At 40.6% G+C, this 22,429-nt stretch overlaps 1 long non-coding RNA gene across 3 annotated transcripts in view; it reads right to left on the bottom strand.

Moving 5' to 3' along the window:
- The window catches only part of LOC120314684, a 147,089-nt gene that overhangs the window by 8,903 nt on the left and 115,757 nt on the right, over positions 1-22,429 (bottom strand). For 2 of the 3 annotated variants that reach the window (XR_005558501.1, XR_005558503.1), the window contains exon 2: positions 9,033-9,646. This is a non-coding gene — a long non-coding RNA (uncharacterized LOC120314684). Of the gene's footprint in view, positions 1-7,640; positions 9,647-22,429 lie in introns of all 3 variants that reach the window. The other variant, XR_005558502.1, reaches the window with a different exon arrangement.

Below are 22,429 nucleotides of genomic sequence, written 5' to 3'. Positions count from 1 at the left end.
GATCTAGACATGACAGACATGCCCCTTTCGGAGGATGAGGGGACCGCCCCTGAGCAGGCGACGAGCTCGGGCCTCTTTGATCCAGCGCTTCTCAAATCACTTCTGATAAAGGCAGTCTCTATGGTCAATTTGACCTCAGTCCAGGAGGAGAATCCTTCCACAAGCAAGGAGGCAAACCCTCTCTTTGCCAAAAAAGTCCCTCAGGACAAATATATTCCCTGTCCGGAGGTTTTCCACACCACGGTAGAGGAACAATGGTTTTCCCTCGCAACTCCTCCTGCACCCAATAGCGTGGAAAGGAAGCTATTCAATGTGTCTCCTTCCTTTTCGGGCATGCTAGATGTCCCTGCAGTAGATAGTCCCCTGATCTCATTATTTTCTACCTCTGCGATTCCAGGAGACATGGCGGAGGCCTTGAGACCAGAGGAAAAGAAATTTGAGCACTCCCTACATCGTTCCCACATGGCCGCAGCCTGGGCGGCCAAGGCGGCAACATCATCATCTTTCTTCGCCAGGGCCTGTATCATGTGGCTGCGGGAGCTGCAGACCACTGTACCTCCAGATCAGTTCAGAGCGCACCAAACTTTGGCCAAGATACTGGCGGCCTCACAATTTATGGCTGACGCTTCACTGCACGCAACCAAGTATGCGGCAAGATCCATTGCGGCCACAGTGGCCTCTCGTAGACTGCTGTGGCTCAAAAATTGGAAGACAGATCTGAAAGCCAAGTGGCGTCTTTCGACATCCAAGTACAGTGGGTCCCTTTTGTTTGGATCCATTCTGGATCCACATGTAAGCGAAAGTAGGGACAAAAGGAAAATGCTAGTCCATCCATCAAAGAAATTAGACAGGAGAGGCAGTCAGGAATTCCGGAGGCAAAATTTCCGCCCAGGCAACTCCTGGGACTGGGCACAGCCCTTTCGATCAGGGCAATCCTGGGATTGGTCCAGAGGCTCAAGATCCTTCTATTCAAGACAGGATCGTTCCCAGGATCGCCCAAACAGGGGAGCCAGAGGCCAGTTTCAGTCCAGGCGTCCCTATAGAGGATCGGGAGGCCGACCCTTTAAACACGCCAAGTGACGCCAGACAGGACACTCCCATAGGAGGTCGATTAGGGAATTTCATCAAGGTCTGGGAGCAGACCACTACCGATGCCTGGGTCTTGGAGACAATCAGCCATGGCCTGACCTTAGACTTTTGTTCTCCCCCACCAAACCGATTCATCAGATGTCCCATCTCCAAAAAGAGACACAAGGCAAGGCTGATAACCCTGGCCATAGCGCACCTCTTGTCAATTCAGGCCATAGAAGGGTACCAAAGGAAGAGGAAGGAAGAGGATTTTATTTCATCCTCTTTGTGATACCAAAGCCATCAGGAGGGTGGAGAGCAATATTGGACCTAAAAGGCCTGAATTATTACGTAAATTACAGGAGGTTCAAAATGCAGTCCCTGAAATCCATCCTAACCAGTGTCAGGAAGGGCGACCTCCTGTCCTCAATAGATCTCATGGAGGCGTACCTGCATATTCCCATCCACCCCAAATACCGCAAATTCCTCAGATTTACCTACGCACAGCGGCACTACCAATACAGGGCTCTACCCTTCGGTCTATCCTCAGCCCCAAGGGTATTTACCAAAATTCTAGCAGCAATAGCGGCCCATCTCAGGTTGATGCCGGTGCGCGTACAGTTTTATCTGGACGACATCTTGATTCAGTCCAGCTCGCACGAGCAAGCAAAAGTAGACCTCCAGACCACAATCCGTGTCCTACAGGAACAAGGATTCTCAGTCAATATAGAGAAGAGCCATCTCACTCCCTCAAGGAAACTACAGCATCTAGGTGCGGTGATAGACTCGTCCCAGTGCAGGGTATATCTTTCCCAGGAGCGTCGAAGCAGAATCTCCAAGCTGGTTCACCAAATTCAGGGAGACAGGAGAGTACCTACCTCTCAAAGCTCCTGGGAAAGATGATATCTTGCATGAGCATTGTCCCATGGGCAAGACTCCACTCAAGGGAGTTGCAGTGGTTCCTCCTCCCCTATCAGAGGAGGAACCTCAGTACCTCCAGCAGGAGGGTCTTGGTACCAGAACATGTACTGAAATCACTGAATTGGTGGATATCCCCCATGATGCTCAAGGGGAGTATATTCAGGGAGCCGAACCGGATCACGCTCACGACAGACGCGAGCCTATTCGGATGGGGAGCCCATCTGGGAACCCAGATAGCACAGGGCCAGTGGGATCAGAAGGACCTCTCTCACAACATCAATTGGCTGGAGCTTCGGGCCATTCACCTGGCTCTACGTCAATTCTCCCACATAGTAACGGGAAGACACGTTCTCGTTCTAACAGACAACGTAGCGGCCAAGGCCCATGTCAACAAGGAGGGAGGAACATGATCCTCGGATCTAATGCAGGAGGCATCAGCTCTGGCTCGGTGGGCAGAAGCAAATGTGAGTTCCATCAGAGCGGAACACATCTCAGGGGAGACAAACACCCAGGCAGACTCCCTGAGCAGACCCAAGGTGGATCAGTCGGAATGGCGCCTGGATCCGGCTCTGTTCGAGGAGATCTCCCGGAGGTTCAGACAACCACACTTGGACCTATTTGCCACTCCGAAGAACACTCAACTCCCCAGGTTCTTCTCCAGATTCCCAACTCCGGGATCGGAGGGAATGGACGCTCTCAGGTGTCGGTGGCCGGCGCAACTCCTGTACGCCTTTCCACCGCTGCCATTAATACCGGCAACCATACGCAAGTTGATCCTGGAAGGTGCAGAAGTAATCTTGATTGCTCCACATTGGCCACGGCGCCCGTGGTTTGCCGACCTCGTGGATCTTTCAATATCACCCCCATGGAGGATTCCCCCGGACAGAGTAATACTCAGTCAGGGCAAACTTTTACATCCAGATCCTCAGTGGCTACAACTAGCCGCTTGGCATTTGAGCGGCAAAGTTTAGCCAAACAATCCTATTCCTCAGGGGTGATATCGATCATACAGGCATCAAGACGACCTTCGACAAACAGGATCTACGATGCTACATGGAAAGGTTTTTACAGGTGGTGCGTCCTACTTCACCTAGATCCAACCTCAGTATCTATTGCCAATATTCTAGATTACCTATTGGAAGGACTTAATAAGGGCCTAGCAGTCAACACTATTCGTAGACAGGTATCAGCCCTCTCAACTGTACTTTCCTGTGACAACTTAACTTCTCTGGCGCAACATCCAGCAATTAGCGCCTTTTTGAAGGACGCGGCCAATACTAAACCTCCCGTTATACACAGGTACCCATCTTGGAACCTGCCTAAAGTTCTTCAAGCCTTGGCATCAGCCCCCTTTGAGCCTCTTGACTCATGTTCTCTTCATCACCTATCGCTAAAGGTAGACCTTCTAGTGGCTATTACTTCAGCAAGAAGAATTTCGGAACTAGCAGCACTGTCAGTGAGGAAGGATCTCTGTACCTTCTTCAAGGATAAGGTCGTTCTTAGACCAGACCCTGCTTTCATCCCGAAGGTAAACAGCATCTTCCACAGGTCTCAGGAACTGATTCTTCCTGATTTCTGCCCAAAACCCAGACACAGACTAGAGCATAGATGGCACAAGCTGGACGTGCGTAGAGCGCTGTGTTTCTACGTAAAGCGCACTTCGTCCTTCCGTAAGACGGAAGCATTATTTGTTTCCTTCCAACCATCAACTATGGGAAAGAAGGTGTCATCTTCTACCATAGGTAGGTGGATCAGAGCCTGTATAGCCCAAGCCTATGTCTCGCAGGCACTTCCAGTGCCCACACACGTGACTGCCCATTCAACACGCAGCGCAGCCACATCTGCTGCGTGGTCCACACAAGCGTCGGTGGAAGAGATATGCAAGGCCACAACCTGGTCTTCTCCTTCTGTATTCATTAGGCATTACCGTTTAGACTCCTTTGCCGCAGCGGATGCTGCCTTTGGTAGAAGAGTGCTACAGCAAGTTGTATCTGCTCAGGATTCAGTGGCCTAGACACTCCCTCCCAGGGGGACATGAGGGCTTTGGTATGTCCCATCCATTGGACTCTACAGCCATCCTGCTGGAGAAGGGGCGTTGTCTTACCTGAACGCCTTTTCTCAGCAGGATGATGTAGAGTCCAAGCCCCCCCAGGTATTAGGTCTAGGCAGGTATCGGACAAGGAGCTACCATATCAATTCCAACAGAAGATTCTCGCCTCAGTCAAAACTGGGGTCACGCCCAAGGGAAGGGTGTGGCCAAAGTTTTTACCCAGTCTGCCGGGCAGGAAGGCTGTCATAGAACCCATCCATTGGACTCTACATCATCCTGCTGAGAAAAGGCGTTCAGGTAAGAAAACGCCCCCTCCATCACTGGAGATTTTTAAGAAGACACTGAACATCTACCTGTCTGAGACAATATAGGTTCTCCTGCTCGAGCAGAGGGCTGGACTAGAAGACCTCCAAGGTCCCTTCCAGCTCTATTCTATTCCTATAAGTTGCTCTCATTTTGTTCAAGTGTTTTACAAAAATGCATTCATTGGGAGCCTGGCTGGACAGGGCTTTAAATTCTTTTATGGAATGGTGTTATTCCAGAATCCAGCTGATTCTCAGAATCCTTTGAAGACATCTATGGAAAACACTTGTGCCCAAGGGCCAGAAGGAAGGACCATGCTCTCCCTACACTAAATTAATGCCAGTTTGATCCCACCTCCCTTGTCATTATGGGCCTGGGACAACAATCAATGGCCAAAGAGCAAATGTAGCATGGCTTGTTGCCTGTTTAAAGAGAAAAAATACTTTAGTGTGTCATAACCATAGAATGCTTATTTCTAGATATGTTTAGGCCTTGATTAGATACAGAGAGGTTTTCATCAGCTGCACTATAGGGCAAAATAAAGTCTTTCATACCATCCCAAAGCCTGCCCATGTTTGATTTATAAGACCAGTGCTTTTTTTGTAAAAAAAAAAAAAAAAAAGGTGCCAGAACTTACACACGTCATACAACCCACCTTGCCTACCCTACAAGGTTCCATCCAAAAAAGGTGCCGGAACTCCGTTCTGGGCATTCTATGACAAAAAAAGCCTTGTATAAGACTTTATATCTTCTGGCTGGAGAAAGAGTGAACTGGAGTGAAGAAAAAACACAATGCAATGCAAGAGGAGATGGGGATCAAGATTCTGTTCTGTTCTATCTCTCTGTCCAAGTAGAAAGAAGTGGAGGGTGAATTCCTGTTCTGCTGGAAGCAAGCATTTTCTTCTTTGGACTCTGCCTTTATTTACACTTAGAGAGTTGGCAAGCCTGAGCCGATAGCACTCTTTTTGATTGAGATTTTCTGCCTCCTGTAGTAGTCACAGTTGCATTTTTAATGTGTACAGGATCAAAGAACAGCAAGAACTAAGTTGAATCATATGCTAAATTGTCACTGCTGTCTGATTCACTGTACCCTCCTCTCTGTATTTTGTACAGAGAGCAAATCCATAGTCACTTTCTCAGTTTTTGTTCAAATAGAGCTACTTCAGTCTTTATTAGATTTGATTGGTTTACATTTGATTACTATAATATTCAGCATTTTGAAAACAATGCATAAACAACCTGGAAGATGGGAGACACAGGAAATATCTCTGTTGTAATCTAGATTTGGAAGTCAAAAAAGCATTCCAGAAGAATAGCAAACCATTTCTAAATTATGCCAAGAAAAATACATGGATAACTCCATGATCATCAGGTTTGAAGCTAAAATTAAAGATAATTGTTATATGATTTCACTTTTTCAGCTATCCTTGAGATAAATTGAAATTAAATAACACTTAATGTATATTATGCTCTAATGGTCATAATCTTGGCATATTTATTATCCTCAGTTTTCTAGTTCTTCTGTGTCTAGGTATGGGCATTGTTCAAAGATCTAAAATACAGTACATTGATCATATGATTTTTACAAAGAGCTCAAAATTATGTGGTAAATTTTCTTTTCTGGACTTTCAATGACAAAGAAAAATTAGGAAAACAGAGCTAACTAAAAAATAACTGTGTCTATAAATATGGGTGACATCAGAAATAAGAAAAAAGAAAGTATGGAATATCTATATGTAATTAGCCCCTATATGTAATTATATGTAAGTAGCCCCAAGTCCTACTTAATAGTATTCTTGAAAAAGGGAATACAAGTGATAAGAACATTTCTCCCGATTTGTGAAGTTGCCTAGTTGAACTTGCCCAGTTTTGGAGAGATGATTCTGTTTTCAGGACTATTCAGGAATAGGAATCTCACTGACTCATAACTTTTGATTGACGTCCATTCTTAAAACTTACAATTAACTCAATTTAGCTGCCCAGTTAAAGCAAGCCAGCACCTATGTTGGGCTGCAGTGATTTGGGTAGATATTGGAAGAAAATGAACACCTTACTAACAATAAAGACATTATTTCATGGCAATAGTATACCACTCCTGTAATTTACCAAGAAAACCGCATGGATAGACCCTTTAAAGTGTTTGATGATGGGCCCCTCTGACTATACATTGACATCCACTGGTGAAATTAGCTTTAAGCTCTTATAGGGACAAATGAGTAAAAGAAAATGGGACTAAAGCAACCAAATGGATTCTGGAACATAACAATCCAGAGTTCTCATTTCAGACATAAAAGCAGGGCTTAAACTAGCCAAATTTTGGACATATTATGCAAAGACCAAGCACTTTTGAGAAAACTATAATGCTGGTAACTGAAAGAGAAAAAGAGAATGATCAGCAGAAAGGCAGCTAGACTGAATTACAGCTTCAGTGAGGCATCACTGGAAGATTCAAAGGACCAGTCTGGGAACAGATTGTTCTGGAGAAAATCTGTTTATGTGATTGCTAAGAACCAACACCTATATTACAGCACATGATAAATCATCAATATGCTACTCCAATCACATTCAACTCTGAGAGACTTATACCTTACATATAGTAATTAAATTAAAACAAAATATCAATATAGCATATCTAATAGCTTCAAGAGCAGCCAATACTCTCAGTTACTCTCTCACTCTATGAGGAATCAGAAATTCCTAATCCAGACTTCTTTTAAATCACCCAGGTTTGGCAGCTTTCTAAAACTTTAGCTGAACTACAACAGCCAATCAGATGTCTGAGAGAATGTTCTTCCAATTGTGGTCCCATCTGAAGCAGGAGATCTTGCATTTACCTCTACGTGCAAAGATAGCAAAGATATTGCTATCTTTGAAGACCAATAGCTGGGAAATGAGTCACCTGTGGCTTGATCTCATATTGGTAGTCCAGAGTTTCAAAGTGATGGTTTTCGATACACACACACACACACACACACACACACACACACAATGAGAGAGAGAGAGAGAGAGAGAGAGAGAGAGAGAGAGAGAGAGACAGTATGGTATTGCTTTAACCAGTCACCTGAGACTTCCAAACATTTGTTACATGATTCCTCTACACCTCTGGGCAATTTAGCAGTGAAGAATTGCACATATGAAGAATACAAAATGCTTTACACCCCTAACCCTTTTCTTAGCAGTGACTTACAGGCTGTGCTGAATAATCTCTAGCTGGATAAATGATTTAATATGACTCTTTTCAGTGAATAATATAAGTTCAGCTGAATAATATAAATTAGACATCAGAACTAAGGCTTACTTAATTCATCAGATTACCCAAATTCCTAGGGAAAATTCACAAGCAAGATTACTAGCCCTTCCTGCTGAGATTCCCAGCAACTGTTAGGGCTTCCCTGCCGGTCCACATCTTCAGCTGCTTCTTCGCTATGCAAGAACCATCTGGAAACGAAGCTGGCTTTAAAAAAACCCTTTATTGGATTTCAAACCCTTCCTTTGCTTTGGCAACAGTGATGACCTGATGCTGTGTCTGAGTCATTTTTATCCCAACCTCTGAGTTATGGATTCCCATTTATTTACCCCTCCTGTCAGGCCCCAAACCAAGAATAACACAATGATAATTCTTCCAAACTGAGTCATTTATTGTTTCACACCTATAGACAAATTCTTGCCAGACTGAGCACTCTATCATCTGCATCTATAATATATTCTGTGAACTGTTAGGGAGGGGCTGTCTTCACTCTCTTTCTCTCTCACATAATACATAGGCTGGATTGCCTCTTATTCCTCTGGAATGCTGCCCCTCCTTCCTGGAATCTATCTCTTCACTGCATTCCTTCACACCTCTTGACTCATTAAATATAAAAACCCTAAACACTACCTTTACCGCTTTTTGTTTCTGTCATTGGGGCAGAAAGAGGAAACTGACAGAATTCTTGGTCAGTTTCATCTGGTTTTAAAAAGAATTCCCTTCCCAAAGGCCCATTATTGTGCTGTTCTATCAGTGAACTTCCCAAAAGAAGGAGAGGTCTTTCCTTGCAGCATCAATGACCTTGTTAAAAACCAAAACAACATAAATCAGCTTTTCAAAGGCTGAGGATGGGTGGAAAACAGTATCATGAATCCTTGCCTTCCAGAGATAGTGGGTGGCTCAGATGCAGAAAGCTGGAAGTATTGGATTTGCCCTAAGTTATATTTCACTGATATACTGACTCTGATCTTAAAGGTAGGTACTATATTGTAATTATAACCAGATACTTTTAATGCCTTTCTCCTACATGATATTATAGGAGACTGTTCATTTATGGTAGAAAAAAATCAGCAGGTGTCTGTAACACCTTTTCAGAACACAGCTGACTTTATCAGATTCACCTTTCAAACTTATGGCTTTTAAGAGGCCTCACCTTTGGTTCTGGAATGTCTCCCTGGTAGACATCAGACTGGCCTCTTCCCTGACAGGATTCTGGAGGATCCCAAAGACCAAACTCTTCCAGACGGCATTCTAATCTTTTATCTTTTTATTCTTTGCTTTTATTGCACATTTGAATGTTTGCGTTTATTTTTAACTGTTTTTCTCTTTTCTGGTTGTGTTTCTTTTATGTTTTAAATTCTTCCAGATCATGTAATTTGCCAAGAGTAGATTGCAGCCGGATACCAATGGAATAAACAACTGATTGATTGAATGTATACTCACCTATACATGTGGCTTGCCTTCCTTCCTTCCTTCCTTCCTTCCTTCCTTCCTTCCTTCCTTCCTTCCTTCCTTCCTTCCTTCCTTCCTTCCTTCCTTCCTTCCTTCCTTATTTTCTATTTCTTGCTTTCCTGAGAAAGAATGGCAGGTTTCTTGTGTGAAGAACATTATCTTTTTGGCCTTGGGAATATCATGTTTTAGGAGCATGAGTTCCAAAGCAGCTCCAGCTGCTGTTATATTCCAAGCTGATCAAGAAGATAGTGGTCAGTGGATATCTAATATCAGGCCAGAGGCATGCTTCTTGTTCTGATTTGAGAGTATCTGGAATAAGTGCATGAATTTTTTTAAGCATATAGTGTACATTGCTAGGGAAGCCTACAATGCTTTTTACTACAGAGTAGTTCTGGCAGTCTAAGATTGCTAGCTTGTTCGTTCATGCATGCACACTATCCACGGTACACTATGGGGAGTAAACTAGCTTTGTACCAGCTGAATAGGAGCATTCAGGAGATGTTGGTTCATCTGGGCTTTCTTCTGCCAACCGTACTTCACATCCAGGCAGGTTTGGCGCTGGCTTCCTGCTCAGAATGCTGCTAACTTTTCCCACTGGATGATACCTATTTATAAAAAACAGAATAGAAACACAAGTTAAGATAGGCAAGAAAATGGTAAGTGAGCACTTGTCCAGCCTAGACGAGTTCAAATCACTAGGACCAGATGGATTACATCCCCCAAGATTCTCAAGGAACTGGCAGATGTGATCTCAGAACCACTGAACTATATTTTTCAAAGATCCTGGAACACTGGGGAACTACTGGAGGACTGGAAAAGAGCTGATGTAGTTCCCATCTTCAAAAAAGGGAAAAAAATGGACCCAGGAAATTACAGACCTACTGTATCAGCCTGACCTCAGTACTTGGGAAGATTCTGGAAAAGATAATCAAACTACGAATCAGCGAACACCCAGAGGCAAACAAAGTCATTACTAAAAGCCAACATGGGTTTGTCAAAAACAGATCATGCCAGACAAATCTTATTGCATTCTTTGACCAAGTGACAAAATTAGTGGATCAGAGGAACGCTGTGGATATAATTTACTTGGATTTCAGTAAGGCATTGATAAAGTAGATCACAACCTACTACTTGGTAAGATAGAAAAATGCGGATTAGACAGCATCACCACCAGATAGATCCGTAGCTGGCTGACCGGCCGTACTCAGCGTGTGGTCCTCAATGGAACTGCATCTACATGGAGGGAAGTGTGTAGTGGGGTGCCCCAGGGCTCTGTCCTGGGCCTAGTGTTATTCAACATCTTCATCAATGATTTGGACGAGGGGATAGATGGGGAACATCAGATTTGCAGATGACACCAAGCTGGCAGGAATAGCCAACACTCCAGAAGACAGGCTTAAGATAAAGAAGGATCTGGACAGACTTGAACACTGGCACTATCTAACAAAATGAAATTCAATGGTGAAAAAAACAAGGTTCTACATTTAGGCAAGAAAAACCAAATGCACAGGTATAGTATAGGGGATACCTTGCTCAATAATAGTAACTGTGAGAGGAACCTTGGAGTCATAGTGGACAATCACTTAAATATGAGTCAGCAGTGTGCTGTAGCTGCCAAAAATGCCAACAAAGTGCTAGGCTGCATTAACAGAGGGATAGAATCAAGATCACGTGAAGTGTTAATACAACTTTACAATGCCTTGGTAAGGCCACACTTGGAATACTGCATCCAGTTTTGGTCACTGCCATGTAAAAAAGATGTTGAGACTCTAGAAAGAGTACAGAGAAGAGCAACAAAGATGATTAGGGGACTGGAGGCTAAAACATATAAGGAAAGTTGCTGGAATTGGGTATGTTTAGTTTAATGAAGAGACGGACGAGGGGGGACATGATAGCAGTGTTCCAATATCTCAGGGACTGCCAAAAAGAAGGGGGAGCCAAGCTATTTTCCAAAGCGCCTGAAGGCAGGACAAGAAGCAACGGATGGAAACTAATCAAGGAGAGAAGCAACCTAGAACTAAGGAGAAATTTCCTGACAGAACAATTAACCAGTGGAACAACCTGCCTCCAGAAGCGCTGAATGCTCCAACACTGGAAGTTGGAGCATTCACCGAAATGGTATAGGGTTTTCTGCCTGAGCAGGGGGTTGGACTAGATGACCTCCAAGATCCCTTCCAACATTATTATTATTATTATTATTATTATTATTATTATTATTATTATTATTATTATTATTTACTTGCATTTTTACATGCTTTCAAACTGCTCGGTGGGCAGGAGCTAGGGACAAATGATGGGAGCTCACTCTGCCGCATGGTGCTCTGGGTTCAATCAGTCAGAGTGCCGACCATATGTAGCTGACATCTAATGCTGCTGCACCCCGCACCCCAGTGCACAAATATTTTTAATCTGTAGACCTATTCGATCCTTCCTTCTATCACATGAATTGTTGCAGGTATACATAGTGTATGCTTTGAGTAACAGAACAGTTAGAATATCTTGCAGCACTCAGCCAATATGGGCAGTGGTGGGATTCAAATATGTGAACAACCGGTTCTCTATGTGGATACCGCTTCCGGAAGTCTATTCTGGGCCTGGGCAACAAAAAATTAGCTACCGGTTCTGCTGAACTGGTGCGAACTAGCTGAATCCCACCACTGAATATGGGCCATGCAAATGTATTCCGAGGTGGATGAGGTCCTTGGGACTATTGTCAGCTCTATAAAGAACAGATTAAGAAAACAATGATATATAGATCAGGATTATTTTTATCCTCCTCTTCATCAAGATCATATGCCTTCTGCATCTATGAAGCTGTCATGCCATGAATTGCCACCTATTCACTTGGCAGCTGTGGGTCAGGATGTTCAAACTACGGAATGATCATGTCTGATCTAATCCTATATATGGCAATGCAGTTCACTAAATTTTATATTATTTCAGTCAAGCTCCTTTTAAAATTCCATTTAACACAAGAATGAAAAAATGCCCGTGACAAAGATTTAAAAGATACTTTATAGCCCAATTCTTCAGTTCCTTAAGCTGGTATGTTTGGTTTTTAACAGATCCAAATTGACATGAGATCAGGGGAGCCAAAGACGTGAGTATAATCACAACTATCTGAAGGCACGTTCTTTTGAAACCCGCCAGTTTTAACTTCCAGGCATGTTTGGACGAGTGAGGTGGGATAACAGTTGGCTTCCGTCCAAATATTGTGGTTTTGCTGTGGGTTTTTTTTGGATTAGTCTATGTCTTTTATCAGATTACTGATGACTGTGGCTGTTTTTATGTGATAGTTTGAAGGCTGTTCTTTGCAAGTGATCTCCTGATGATTATTTGGGCTGATGAAAAAAGATGAGGTCATGTTCTTTGTGGGGTCGCCAAGCCTTGCTTTGCACCATCGATGGACAGACTGGTCTAATACAGCCTGTGACAAAGTAGTTTCCCTTGGAATAGAATTTTCTTCAAAACAGAGCGGTGTCCTTGAGGGGGTCTCCAAACTTGGCAACTTTAAGACTTGCAGACTTGCTGACTTGTAAACTTCAACTCTTCTGGGAATTGAAGTTTACAAGTCTTAAAGTTGCCAAGTTTGGAGAGCCCTGTTGTTGAGCAACACTGCCCTTCATTTTTCTTTGTTCCTGTCCAAAACAAGGGATTCCACTAGAAAAGGCTGGGCCACTTTGGTAAATATATTCTCTCCCCAAAAACTTAAAAGAAAAAATAGAATTTTGTTACTCGGCAAAACATTTATTTATTTATTTTAGATTTAGGGCACACCCAAACTTTCACTAGGTAAAAATATTAACCATGTAACCAATGTGAGGTTTTGTTAAATCTGTTATATTTTCCCTTGCAAAAAAAAAAGTTGAATCTAAAATGAGTGAAAGAGGAATTTAAAAACAGAGATTCATAACACGGGGAGGAATTAGCAGGGAACAGAAGATTCTAGTTGCCTCTAAATTTATTTTATTAAATTATATTAATATGCAATTAAAAATAAAAATACAATGTTTTATTTATTTATTCTAACTTTGATATTTAAGATGACAAACATACCTAATTACTCCTTCCTTCTTTTCTCCACAAGGACCCTGTGATATGAGCTCGGTTGAGAGAGTGTGATTGGCCCAAGGTTTCTCAGTTGGCTTTCATGCCTAAGGTAGGGCTAGAACTCACAATCTCATTTTTTATTTAATGTTATTATCTTTTGCCTTATAAAAATTGTAAATTTGTTTGACGGAGGGGCACATGCACAAGGTTTTGGGACAATTGCTTGTGGCTCCAGCACCACACGTCATGCTTCTCTACTGCATGAGATAGGAAAGCTTTCAGTGAGCCAGCCAATATAATATAGTAGTGTAACACACAGTTTATGATAAATCCAGAGGCATATCCTTAGGTGGAAAAAAACATGCAACTTTCTTTCTATATGCTCATTTGAATCGATGAGCATACAATTTTCATAATAGCAATAGAACTTAGACTGATATACTGCTTCACAGTGCTTTACAGCCCTCTCTAAGCGGTTTACAGTGTCAACATATTGCCCCCAACAATCTGGGTCCTCATTTTACCAACCTCGGAAGGATGGAAGGCTGAGCCAACCTTGAACCATTCAGATTCAAGCTCCTGGAGTGAGCAGTGAGTTAGCCTGCAGTACTCTTCTTGGGAGGAGGCCATTTCATCTACCTGGCGCATTAGGATGAGAAGGCAGGATGTATTGCCTATATTATGGATGTACATCTGGTGGGACCATGCAAAAGAGGGTCTCGGTAGTGGCCCTTCCCTATGGAACATCATTCCCCCAGAGGTATGTTTGGCTTCTACTTTGCTGCTTTTCCAAAAAACCCTGAAGAAGTTGTTTCATCAGTGGACCTGGGGAACCCAAATGGAGAGGAAGCTGATCAAGTGGTTGGTTTTATTGTGTTGTTTGCTGCCATGGGGGTATGGGTTTTTTATGTTGCAAATTTTAATGTTGTAAGTTGCCCAGAGACATCTCTGTGTGAGTTGGGCAGCCATATCCATTTGTTTAATAAATAAAAAAAACTTTTTCTTGTTCTTCATTACATGAAATAAACTTTAAACATAGGCCTCTGATGTAGAGGGATAGGACTTAGATATGGCCATTTCTCCATTCCATGAATTGCATTCCAAAATGAGAGGCTCATATAATCATAAACAAAGTGCATTACTTTTCTGCAGTCATTTTAAAATGCTTTATAATATTATCCAGTGCTATGAATTGATTCCTTCCTATTATGTCTCACCTGGAAATACCTGCATTGCCTCAGCACATTGTTCTTTCTGTCTTGGTTTTTACCAGACATACTGCAGTAATTTCCATCAATTCAGCTTTCCCTCATCAAGCACAACATAGAAGTATTGGTCTGTAGATCTTAGAATTCCAGCCAAAGATCACAATTCTTTGAAACCAAAACACATGAAGTTATCGGTTTGGGAAAGACGCAGTGAAGTTTAACTTGATTATCTTGAATATTTGCATAATAGTTTATTAAGTAGGTACATTTAATAAAGCCTGGAACTTAGGAAGGAATCTCAAGACATAACATCACTCACATCACTGCCAACTTGATGATACTTAAGAACCAAGCATGAAGCAGCAATATATGTTTGAAACCCATTCTTGAATCTTTAGATCACATACTCTGGCTGGGCTAATTTCTGCTTAATTTGAAATGCAGAAGAGCAAACACCAGGCCATAAACTTATCTAGGCTGTGATAAACAGCTACTAGGCACCCTGTTTAAATATTCAGCAACAATTTGCTGCTGCACAAGTGTCCCCACTGCAACCTTTCACCTTCCCATGGAGGTGACTAGTGCTTCCTCTAGCTACAGCAATGTGAACAATGGCAATGAGTTGATCTGATACCCATTCTTCTCTCCCTACATTTGCTTTTCACAGGTAGGGAAGTTGAAAACCCCGCCCCCCTTGCAGTGAGTGAAGACAAAGGGCTGATGATTGAAAGGGCTTAGCTGCAATGGGAGGGAAGTAATTCTGGAAGGTAGGAAATTGAGCAAGACAAGATTATTTGCTATAACTTTGAGGGCTGAAGATGGTCCTACTGGAAGAAAAAAGTCCAGGATCAGATAAGACCCTTTTAAAAACACTGTGTAGGTGCCATCAGCATCCAAAGTTGATAAACAGCCTCTTACCATATAAGGCCAGGAAAACAAGACACATGATTTACATCCTGGAGATGACTAACCATAGGACTAGAATCCTAGATTCTGCATTAGTTGATCTTTTTTTGTTGTGTTATATTCGTACATTTTTAATGAAAGCAACTTATCTGAGCCTTGTTCTTGAAACTTTTTTTTACTTAACTGTACATATTTATATTTCTACAGAAAGCTGTATTGTTGTGTCTAGGACGGAGCTCTGACACTAACTTTCCCACTGTTGCACTTTGCAAAGTGAATGCTTGTTTCTTGTGTAATGCAAAATGAGTTAAAAGTTTATTGGCTCAAATGCCCAGAATATACATAGCACCATGACATCCAAGGGAATCAGAAGAGTGTCTCTCATCTCACACTGATACAACTATTGTATCTGGAAAAGGCCTCTGTGTGAATCATGCGAATTTCTGCAAAATGCTGCCTCCAGTTGTGTTAATACTGTTATTCCTGAGCAGTTATATGTGCCTCTAGAATGTTACACCTCTGCTCTGTGAGCTGGTTTTTACTTTTAAAGTCTTTTGTGGCACAGGGCCAGATTATTGGAGGAACCACCTCCACCCAATTACATCTGCCTGCCCATTAGGTCAAGTAGAAGGGGTATGTAACAGGTCCCATCTGAAAAGAAGTTCTATTTGGTAGGACACAGGAGATGGCTTTTTATGCCATGGCCCTCACTTTGTGGAACATCTTTCTCCCTGGGTGAGACTGGTCCTATCCCTGACATTCTTCCAGAAGTCCCTTAAGACATAGTTTTACCATCAGGCTTGGGGATGTTAAGAAAATGGTGAATTAGTGAGATGGCTGCATGGTGAATAATAATTACTCTCTCTGCAATTATGTTACTAATGATCCTGACTGGTGTTCTTTGTAGAATGTTTTTAAGTATTAGTTTTTATGATGTATTTTTATTGTTGACTATCAAGAATCCCATGCTTTAAAATGAGTGGCTATATGACTTCTGGTTCCAGATCACGGCGTTTGCAGCTGTGCGAAGAGACTGCTCTCTTTGCCGGCTGATTTCCTTCTGCCGATAGACCCTTAATTGGGTCGAAAAGCTGCCCTGGAGCGGCGGCTACCATTGAGGAGGTCCTTGTCGACTGTGGGAGAGCGGCAGCTTCTTCCGCAGTCTGAGATTGCTCCTTGGGGCCAACGGAGGAAAGATTGGCCAGTAAAATGGCTGATCACTTTGTTGCTATAACCAGAAGTTAGAAGAACATCTAAGTGCAAAGAAACACCGTGGTTGATCCGGGTGAGATTTTTCCTTTCCTCTCTTAGTCCTTTTTTTCCTTTTGGTTTCCTGCAAAAAGCATTTTTTTTGGAACTATTTCCCTGTTTTAAGAGAGCAGTGTGTGCTAGTGAGGGAAGGAAAGCTGTGAAATGGAATGAAAATTGAATCTAATTAACTATCTTTGACTTTCATCTACTTTGGGGCCTTGAAAAGATTCTTACTATTGAACTTTATTACTGGACTCAGCATATATGTGAAAAATATTACTTTATTTTTGTTTTTCTTTCTATTTCTGACTTTGACAATGTTATCTTTGATGTCTGGAAGGAGTATTTTACAGTCTACTGAGGACACCTTGTGGAGAAATTTAAAACTGTAACTGTCTTTGTTTTCTGTCTGATGATGAGTTTGGCTTTGACCTTCAGATTATCATAAAGGAAAAGACAAAGAAACAACAACTGTTTTGTGGGGGTGGACACTGGCTAAATGTTTTTGAATATAGCCTCCACTAAAAGATAACAGGTCTGGTCCTAGTTACCATTAAAATGAAGAAATTTTATTTACATTTCAACTGTAAACTTATACTGGAGAAAATCTGTGAAGCTACTGAGAAAATATGTTGCCAAATAAGAGAGAGTATTACAGAAATAATAAACAGAAATTATATCTTGAACTTACAAACCGATTTTCAGATCGTATCTGAATATTCTACAGACCAAAAAACAATAGAAGAGGAAACAATCATCATTAAAGAGGATTCTATTTCATCTTATATACAACCTTTTGAGATTTTTGATGATCAAAAAATGATTGTAATTAAACCATCTATACCTTCAAAATTAACAGAAATGGACTTGCAATTACAATTGATTAAGAACTATAACAATGTTGTTAACCAACTATTAACTACAAAATTGGTCAGGAGTGAGTCTCCTATTCAGCAGAGTCAAATGTCGAGGCTTGAATCTTTAAAACAAGAAGGGACTACCTACAAAGGACTCAGGCCTCTAAAACAGAAGAGGGGACGCTCTTCTCTGATTCAAATGCTACCACAAGGAATAAAAAGAGACTTATTTGTTGACATAGAGGCTTTGTTATGGAAACCAGCTTGGCACAAAAAGAAAGCTAGAATAAGATTTAAGAGTGTGATCTAAAATGGTATATAATGGGTTAAAGACTTTTTAGACATGGATTGACTTAAAGTTTAAGATTGGCAAATAAGATACCAGAGATTATGATTGAAGAAAGACTAATTAAATGTGAAGTTAGTGAAAAGATGTTTGCTTTTTGTACTAATATGTGCATGGGGGATATAACAATAATTTGGATTGGATTTAAATGTTATTGAATGGGTTAAAAAGTATTATATAGCTTTTGATTGATGATAGATTATAGATTTAAAATAGATTAGAAATGCATGGTTTGGAGCAATATTTTTGTTTTCTAAGAAGGAAAGCTACTTTGTAAAGCAAGGGGAACAAGAGAGATTTTTGATAAAAGAAGAAATGATATTAATAAATGAGTTACTGATTATGTTAAAGAAAAGGGAAAGACGCCTGAAGTGTTAATAATATGGTTATCTAAGCCAAATGGGAATATGGTAACTGTAAACAGTAAAGCTCAATACAGGATTTTGATTTATATAAATGAAATGTTATTGATGATTGTTTGGATTGATTGAATTATATTGAAAAACATATTAATTTGAATACAATATATTATTTGAGGGAACAGAGAGAGAGTCTTTAATGAGTTAATTTGAATTATATATGTATGATTTTGTTTTGGCATAATTGATTACCCTGTCACCACTTTGTTTCTCAAGCATTTGGTTGTAAAAAGAAAAACTAATAAAACTTGTGAGTGGCTATATAAAAATGACATATAAATAAAAAAATAAATATCTCAGGTAATTCAGCCAAGAAACATTCTGGGTTGGACATTATAACCACAATATTTGTGGGAGATAACAGAATGGGAAACAAAAATACTGTAAGTGATGGATGCCCTGATCAGGTGGTCTTCAATCCAGTGCCATCCAGAATATTCGTCTATTCCATCATATTGAACAAATAGGTATGAGAACAATAAGTTTGAAAAGCTGATATTGACAAGAAAGTGTCTGAATTCTAGACTCCACATGCCTTTATCTACCTTTTTCTCTTTCTTGATTGCTAAACAATCTAGTGTCTCTGCTGTAAATTTGTTATTTTTTATTTATCTTCCAGTAGCTTAAAAAAAACACAACCCTCCTCCATTTGCAAAGTTCAGATGCTGCCATCCTGCACACTTTATGTTTGTCTGCTTCTCATACAAAGAGAAGCTGAAGAAGGGTGTGCCCATGACTGCTTTTAGATGTTGCCATAGTGGGTGCAGCTGAGAAATTGCTTATAGTGTACAGTGCAATTATGTTGTCAAGGATTCCCCTGCAACCACATTTTTTTTCTTTTAAAAGAAACCCGAAACAATCATACCTACTTTTTCAAAACGTCTGGTTTCTTGAATAAATTTGCCACATGATGAATAGATGAATCAGTACCAACAGCTGTGCTAAGAATATAAAATATCAGTCTTCTATGAAACTATCAGTTTTGAAAGCACTAACCAAGACTGAAAATGCGTTTCTCTCTCTTTAATGTACAAACACACACATTTATAAAGGCACACAGTCCCCCTCCCTTTGCTAGAAATGTGCTCTATTTTGGCTTCTGTATCACTGGATCTCAGCAGGGTTGAGGTTTTTTTCTGTTTTAGATTTAAAACCTTCCTTTGTGGTGAATGCTAGTAAGAAGATATTTTGAGGCGTTCCATGATATAGCATTGGAGAGTGCTATGAACATTCTCTTTAAAAAGAAGTGACTGATTATTTAATCATTCAAAGGAACCCAGTTGGCAGAAAATATTGCTAATTCAATGAATAGAACTGAAGAATGCCATTTTTTTCTTTTGCTTTATAGCAGAGACTAGACAAAATCAGCAGAAACTTTTGTGTCATAATCACACACCCCATTCACTTTGATATTCATTTTTTATTCTTCTCTGCATGCTCCATTCTCTTACTGTGAGACACAAAGATATGGTGACCATATGTCCCATGCAGTCAAAAATACATGCAAAGGAATGTTTAATCAGGGAGAAGGAAAATGGTAATGGAAGCCTTTATATTATATCTTATATATAAATCTTTATAAATGTATTGTGGGAAAAGTTCCTTTAAATATGTAGTGTTATTTTAATTAAATATTTGATCAATTACTGTGTGTGAAGTGAGAAGAACAGAATAAGGGAATCAGTAACAAAAATCTTAATAGCTGGTTATTCAGAACCATGCAGTCTCTGGTCTTATGCATTTGTTTCTTTGTTCATCTCATTTTGAGTTTACTTCCCTATAACTGGATTTGAATTTCTCTTATTGCATTAATTTTTAGATCCTTCTGTATTAATCCTCCAACTTTTTTTTTTTGCTTATTGAGTTGCTTGAATCTTTTTTTCTTACTCTGGACTTTTCAAACATTAGAGCAATTCAGCTAGTAGCCTCCAGAAAACCTGGGAATTGTGAAAATTGTAGTCCAACATATCTGGATATCATTGTGCTGGAAATGAGGTACACTGAATAAATGGGTAACATACATAATGTAAGGAAGCCTCTTTCATATTGGGCACCTTCTGAATGTGAAGAGTTCAATTCCTGGAATTCTCATATTTCATACCAATCCATTGCTAAGAATTCTGGAATTGAAACCCATATATCTCTAACATGAGCTAAGACAGAATGATATTGGGGAACCCATGGGAGCTTTCAGTAGTAGGGCTGGCATCCACACGAGACATTCTTGAAACCTACAATCCCACAGATTTTGTGTAAGAATATAACCAGGTTATCCAGTCCTCAATGTCCATTCAATCTAGTATTCTGCCTCAGAGAAGAGCTGCCAGCTGTCTCTACAGATCAATATTTCTCAGTCTTAGCAACTTTAAGATGTGTGGATTTGAACTCCCAGAATTGAAGATGGCTGGGGAATTCTGGTAGTTGAAATCAACACATCTTAAAAGGTAGAGAACCACTGCTATAGACCTTTAAACAAAGCAGACAAACATGTCTAAGGAGCTCCAAGAAGAAATCCTTCCCTTATGTGAAAAGTGTGATAAGACAATACTTGGATTTAACAGCCTTTCTTATATTGAAATAACTAGTTGACTACAATTCCCATCACTCCCAGTTAGCATAGGCTTTGACTGGATTGACAGGCGTTGCAGACCAATGTTTCTGAAGAGCAACACTGGAGGTTTTAAAGAAGAGATTGGACAATCGTTTGTCTGAAATGGTATAGGGTTTCCTGCTTGAGCAGGGGGTTGGACTAGAAGACCTCCAAGGTCCCTTCCAACTCTGTTATTCTGGCAGTAGATTAATAAAAGTTGGCTCAGTGGTCTATGTTCCTCTGTAGATTAGCACATTTCCTTAAAATAAGTGGTATATATATATATCTATTTGACTAGTTCTTACTTTCTCATATGTTGCTCTTTATAACCCTTCTTCTTTATTCCCTTCTTCCTATGGGGGGGGGAATGGGGGTGTGTGAGGGAGGAAGACTGTCCAGAGTAAACAAATCTTTCAGTGAGGAGTTCCTTGTTCTCTGCCCACACTCTCATATTTACACTGTCATACTTTGCCTGCCAGAAAGAGACAGAGGAGGCAAACAGATTTACTGCCTTTATTAGATTAGCAGCTGAGCTATCTGAAAGAAGCCTAAAGGAAAAATCTGGAATTCTACAAACTAAACAACTCTGTTCTGCTTTATCATTGCCACATTATAGTAAATGTGCAGTCCTTGCCTCTACCAAGTTGCAATGTTGTCCTTTTTGAAGGAGAAAGAAAAGAAGAATGAGAATTATCTGGAGTCCTAATCATGTATATTCCAGAGGATCCCCAAACAGTAGCTCTTTGCAAGCTCTTCGCACTGACTCCGAACTTTAATTAGAGCTGGATGCGCTTTGCATCCAAATCTCATAAAGAGAAAAAGCAAATAGCTATTCAGAATACATTATTCAAATGTGGAATTAGCATAAACTTAGGCCCTGCATAAATCAGCTCAATGCAGGCCGAGGGGGCTATGGGTATATGTGTGTTGGCATCTGCATTGTGACAATTTCAGGATCTTACAGCACAAGGAGTTGTGAGAAATGGGAAGGGAGGATTACAAGATGGTCTCATAAGAGTCATAGATGCTAGCAGCCTCCATGATGTGGACTTTGGTTGAAAGGAATGGAATGGCACGCCATTAAATATGAAGAAGTATAGATAGAAAATGCTGGCTTTGGCAGAGTCATTCTTACATTTCAATTCAGGTCTTTAAAGGGATGAGATAGTCAAATTAATCCTTCCCTCCCTCCCACCTTTCTACCAAAGGGCAATCATGGCAACTGTCAAACAAAACATAAAATATTAATAGTTAAAATAATTATTAATCCCACCACCAAGCCTAGGTAACAGGGGAAAGAATAAAGACAATTCATTACTTGGCAGAAATATGAGTAAAAGTCTTCTCCAATCATTCCAATAAACTGACTAAAAATGGGAGCATCTGCAGAACCTGGAGATTATCTGTTGCCAGTCATTATAGACAATACAGTGTAATTATAATATGCAAACATTTCAATAACAGGTTTGAACATTTAAAATGAAATACAAAACAATACAGGATATTCAGCTATGATTGAGAACAGATTTCAGCCAATATTTTTTTTTAAAAAAATGCCCATAGCAATAACCATAAAACAATTAAAAAGAATCAGTAGTGTGACAAGTCATATATATCAATGAAAAGTCAATAAAGCACCACCCAGTAAAAGCCCTTTGAAAAGCTGTTGCAAATACTGCAGCAAAGCATGGAATTGCTCATACCATGGGAGGACAATTAATCAGGCATTTTCAGACTGAGCAATACTCTCTCAACTGGTCT

This window comes from Crotalus tigris, unplaced genomic scaffold (genome assembly GCF_016545835.1).
Source record: "Crotalus tigris isolate CLP2741 ecotype Arizona unplaced genomic scaffold, ASM1654583v1 scf7180000018970.2248101, whole genome shotgun sequence".
Taxonomy (NCBI): Eukaryota; Metazoa; Chordata; class Lepidosauria; order Squamata; family Viperidae; genus Crotalus; species Crotalus tigris.
Note: the sequence above shows the minus strand (reverse complement) of the source record. Positions and strands in the feature narration are given on the sequence as shown.